This window comes from Lemur catta, chromosome 22 (assembly GCF_020740605.2).
Source record: "Lemur catta isolate mLemCat1 chromosome 22, mLemCat1.pri, whole genome shotgun sequence".
Lineage (NCBI taxonomy): Eukaryota > Metazoa > Chordata > Mammalia > Primates > Lemuridae > Lemur > Lemur catta.
This window is the reverse complement of record NC_059149.1, coordinates 26676615-26682735: the sequence shown is the minus strand read 5'-3', so window position 1 is coordinate 26682735 and position 6121 is coordinate 26676615.

Sequence of the window (6121 nt, the reverse complement as noted above, 5' to 3'; positions counted from 1 at the left end):
AAATATTAGGGCTACTTAGTAACTTTACAAAATAGTCAGACATTATATTTCAATGTTTGAGATTTTGAAAAAGGTAAAATTTTCTGATGAGTTTTTTCTTAATAGTTCAAGAAGTTTTATTCATGGACTGCCTCCACTATGAGATGGTCCAATAGATAACAACATGGAATCTTCTAGAAAAAGAAAGCACATTCTTTGTGACCAATGAAGTTTATAGTTTAAGAAATAATCTTGTTTGGCTTTTAAAATCACATTTGCTTATGAAAACTAAAATAAAAAGTTATTTAGCAGTGTAGCTGAGTTTACTTGAACCTATTAAATATATCAGTCTACGGGTGCTACTGAGTCATTATTTGTCAATGTTCACTGCAGTTTGTCATGGCTTTATTGCCTCTCGCTTGCTAGGAATAACTTAAGAAAAGTGATTAAATACTCTGTGATAAACATTGAAGAATAATGCCTGTCTATATGCTGTTATTCAAATTTATTGCCACATCTTTAATTAATTAGGGCAAAACTTCTATAATGGGTAAAATATTGTCATAGCCTGGAGTCCCTAGAAAGCAGAGCCTGAGGCAAGGATTGAGTCCTGGTACTTCACTTGGCAGGTGCATTTCCAGATCAGTGAGAGTGAGAAAAAGGGGAAGCGAGGCCAGGAGGGGTGGGACACAAGGCAAGACACTGCGTTTTGCAGCACTGGCCACACTTTACAACAAGCTGCAAAGTCACGGAGCTGACTCTTTGGTAGATGCCCCCGTGGAGCCACACATCCCTAGACAGGCTGCACAGAGAAACTGTAGCTTGAGCCTAGCCATGGGAGGATGCAAGGAACAGGAATTTGTATATCTGGCTCCTTCCCTTCTCCTATTTCCATTGGTCACAGTTTGCCCTGATGGAGACTTAACTCCTCTGTATTTCTGGGTTACAACACCTGGCTTCTTTGGCTGCTGCTCTGGAAATGAGGTCCCATGTTCCACCTCATGGCATCTCAAGTCCTAAAGGACGTCCTAAAGGAAGCGGAGACACCAGAAACTCAGGGCTGGAGACTGGTTTGTCCGGCTGTGCAGCAGACCCAGAGACTGGTCACCACCTGGCAGTTGAGCCACAGAGTCCCCAGGAGAAGAGGAGATTAGGACACAGACACACACAGAGGGACAACCATGTGAGGACACAGGGAGAAGGCAGCCATCCACAAGGCAAGAAGAGTTGTGTAAACCAACCAAGCTGTGGTACTTTGTTACGGCAGCCCTAGCTAACTAATACACAGGCATAGATCGGAAATCAGCCAAATCAAATCCTACCCTGCCTTCCTTTCAAGTGTTTTGCTCATTCACATTCCCTCAAGGTCAATTTCTAGAGCAGCCAAACTGTTAACTCTCTGCATCCACCAGAATGAATGGGACTTCTTAATTTTCTTAATCAAAATGAGAGTCTACAATAAAGCATGAGATGCTTTGGCTAGTAGAATACAGCAATAGATTCAACTAGGCATATGTTTTAATGAATAATTGATATATTGCATTGGTATTAGCTCTACAATTATCTTACTACCACTTATTGGGACAGAGCAACAATTATTAATATATTAATGCACTGATTATTGAGATTGTGGAGCAACTTCAAGTCAATAAAAGAAATGAAAAAATAATAGAAGTTATACTGTGCTCTGCAAAAGAACTAGAATATGTAGACTCTACAGTGAAGCCTAATTAAAAAAAAAAAGAAAGAAAGAAAAGAAAACTAGAAAAGCAAAATTGGCTGAAATACCAAACATTTACATGGCTGTGATGAATGTCAACTATATACAATTATTGGTTTGTTCAGTTCGATTGCTGCTTTGGGGATCAAAAAAATCATGCAAATTAAAGAAAATATATTTGAAACAATCAAAGATGAGAGACCAAGGTACGTTACTATGCAGTGAACAAGAAAACAGCAAACCAAAGCACTCTCTTATTTATACATTTTATCAGAGGAGGATTTAGTAGTGCCCTGCAAACCCTATTTAATTAGACTCATTTACATGATAGCAAGAGAAATAAGTTTCGTTCTATGCCGTTTCACGTTATTTCTTCCACCTTTCTCTGTCCATTAGCTGTCTCTTCTTCATCTAGAAATTCCTGTATCGTTTTTCTCAAGTTTCGTGTTTTACATCTTCTTAATTGCATTTTATTGTTTCTTCATTTGGATGCCCCATTTTGAATCACATCCACACTCATTTGAGGGCCTTTGTAGGAGGTGTGGAGTTAGCCGGGAGGGGGAAGAGAAACAAAGCCAGCCCTGTCCTCAAGGTATTTCCTATCTAGAATGAGCAAGCACTTAGAGCTTAGGGCCAAATCTATTTAACTCGCTCACAATCCCCTCTCATAGAGGAACAGTACCGGGTATGAAACGTCAAGTCATCTGACCCTCCACCCAGCGCCATCTCCCTACACCCCCACATGTAAAGCCACCCTTCGACAGGAAGATGGATACACAAATTGTGGTATATTCATACAGTGGGAAATTATAAAGAAATAACAATGAACACCCTACAACTACACTCAACTATACAGATGAATCTCACACAATGTTGAACGAAAGAAGCAGACTTTAAGGGGTACACACGGAGTGAGTCACACGTAACAGGTACAACGCACAAAACCAGGCGGGACTGAGCTACGTCGGTAGAAGGCAGGATAGTGGTTACTCTGGGGATCTGGGGAGTATGTGGTGGGGGTTCTGGGGGGGCTGGTGACATTCTCTTTCTCCATCTGAGCACTGGTTTTAAACAGGTACGTATGTTCCGTTTACGAGAATTCATTGAGCCGCACGCTTATATGTGCACTTTTCTCTGTGTATATTATATGTCAACAGGGAGGTTTTTTTAAATGTTATCAAAGTGTGTCCACCAATACAAAGTTTTTCTAAGATCGATAATAATTGGGCTCCCAGTTTTCCTGATTTTCATAGAAACAGATCAAGAACAACACTTCTCCATGACGAATCTTGAAAGGAGACATTACTTTGTTCAAAATGCTCACCTGCGTAGCCGTAGCTAAGCCCCCTTCTCATCTGGGCTGAAAGAGGAATCTGCAACCTAATTGATCTGGTTTTGTACCCTGCGTCCATTCGTAATGATAGGCTAATAGGCACAGGAAATTGGGCTAAAATAACGAAAACAGTTAAGTCCATTTTTAAAGGCAGAAAAGAGTGTGTGGCTAATAAGAGGTCCAAGTGGGGTGCTCGCTGAACGAAGCAAATGTGTTTTTAAATTATTTCCATTTGATGGTGAAGAAAAATGCTCTTTAAAAAACACTCACATCTTCTATTCTAGCAAACATAAAGCAAGAGAGATCTAATGGATGCACCACTAAGTGGGAAATGAACAACTTGTGAATACAAAAAAGACAACGAAGCACCTTGTTTCACGCATCTACACGAAAGAAATATACACGGAGTCAATTGCGCCAAATGAGCTTTTTAAAAAAAAATCCTCTTAAGAAGCAACACAACCAAAAGGGAAACCGATTGAATTTTACAAAATAGAAGATTGTGTTCTATAGTTTAAGATCTATATTTAATTGGGAGTATTGAAGCGTTTGCACTTTCCTCCCCTGTATATCTAGAGCATATTGTCGTTTATAACAATTCCGCAGGTTCAAATTGCAAAAACGCAATAAAAATAATGCCGCATTACCAACCAAAAGTAAGCGTCGTAAGAACCGATTAGATACGTACTAAATCATGGCATGACAGATATAAAATGAATCCATAGTCTATCCTTGATTTCAAACCAGGACTTAGGAAAATGATTTAGAATATGAAATTATGGAAAACATTACAGTACATCAAAGCAAAGCAAGTTTAATTAGGCTTAGTTTGATAATTGCCGAAAACAAAGAACCTGCCTCACAGTGTGGCTGGTGTAAAAACCCAGCAGTCAGCCCAGCTGATCCAAATTAAAACCACCCTATCTACCATCCCCATGAATCCTTTTATCTGAAGGCTACAGAGAACAAGGAATTACAATGCAGCTCAGAATTACAAAGGGTCGGTCGTTTTTTTTTCATCAGGGTTTGCTTTGGCTAAAACCTAACTATGTACATTTCATTTCTCTATTTTAAAAATATGGCGTATAAGGACTTTAAGGTAAACACCAAGAGGCTAACCAATGCCAGCCAAAGCTGGTAGCAGATCAGCGAATTTCTTCAGCATGTTTACACGCACAGAATCCAGTTCCAATTTTCCCCATGTAGGAGTCACGGGAGAACAAAATTCATCATCTTGCAGCCAGATTCTCCTCGAAATTATTGATTCTCCAGATTGGAAATGTAGAAATGGACCTCTCTGGAGAATGATAAAATCTCCCCCAAACTTAAATAGATTAGGAACCTCATGAGATTAACTGGGGCAGTTATTGCTATGCTAATTTTCCAAAGTGAAAAACTATAATAGGGAATCAGGAAGCCAGGAAGAAAGAGGTGGAGAGGGAATATTCTCAGATCTAGCTTTTCCCCTGTGCCCAGTCCAGACATTCACCATCCACCACCAGGACTGCCACCAAGGTCCCCTCTCTGGCGTTTCTGACTTCAGTCTTCTCCAGCCACCCACTTCTGACACTCTCACCTGAAGTACAGTTCTGCAAAATAACTATGATCGTGTCATCTGCCCACTTGTAAAATGCCACTGAAATTTTTTGAATTCCATACTCATATGAAAAACATTCAACCTCACTAGTAATAAGAATGCTAATTAAAACAGCAATTAAATATCATTTTTGTTTATCGAATGGACACAAATGTCAAACAAAAACATGATTAGTGCCGGCAAGAGAGTTATGGAAGAGGCACTCTTAGAAAAACCTCTAGTGAAAGCACCAATTACGGTAGCATTTTTGAAAATCAATTTGACCATATCAAATTAGGAGCATTAAGAAAAAACATCATACACTTTGACCCCACTGCTAAGAATTTGTACTAAAAAGTATTCAAAGATATGAACAAAGATTTATGTAGAAGAACAATCATGGCAGGTTAAAATTGCCACCATTAATTTCTGCGAAAGATGAATTTTAACCTGCCATGATTCATTAAGAACATGTGGCCACGAGGCCACCCAGGAGAGACGGGGCACCCTGGGGCAGAACTCGGAGCATAAGAAATTCTACAGCTAGTGTTAGCTGTGCACACATTCACTGACTTGTCTCCAGAGTAAGAAAAAAGATGATGCTGAGGATTAAGGCCATGCTACAGGGGTAGATGAGAAGGAACAAATTGTCCTGATTTGCAGTGCCCTGCAAAGCTGCTGACACTGCATTCAAAAAATATATTGACTTTTTAATAATACATATACATAATAAAGAATTGAAGTAATATACAAAATAAAGTTAAAATTTAGCTCAAATAGCACCACATGAAATAAATCATTATTAATATTAAATTCATTTCATTCCAGACAGCACCCTACGCATACATAGCCTTGATGGAGAAATAAATACTTCTATAAAAATAGGATTATAATATAACTTCTATTTTTATTAAAAAGTGTTACTTTTAATTTTACTTTAATTTGATAGAAGGACTAGAAAACAAAGTGAAACTAAAGGAATTGCTGAAGTCTAGATAAATATTTTTTCACCACTAGAGATAGTATTTCATAAAACATCCCTCCAAGGTTAAGCAAAAAAAGACATTGGAGTCATTTAGTTTAAGATCTGTACATGTTTTAATTTTAGACAATATCAATGCTGTGAGTCATGAAAGATAAGGAAAGTAGCACTTATATTTCCTTTCACCTTCTTGTTTTTATAAGCTATATTATTTTTCTTTTAATTGGAAGTATATATAATAATATTTACATTCTGCTCTGCCATAATTCTCACAGTTGTTTGGTCTTAGTTCTATATTTAAGTTTGTTGTTAAGAAGCATACATATGTGCTAAAACCTTTCCAAGAAGCAAAGGAATGCTCAGCACAACAGTCAAGAGAGTTATGTCTTTTGTTTGAGGATATAAGGTGACGAGAACAAGGAGGGACAGATAGATCACTCCAATTGTTAGGTGGTATATTCATGACTGTTCATGTGTGTATTTCCAGTTTGTTTTCATACACACATTTAAAAAACTGGAATCATGTCATAT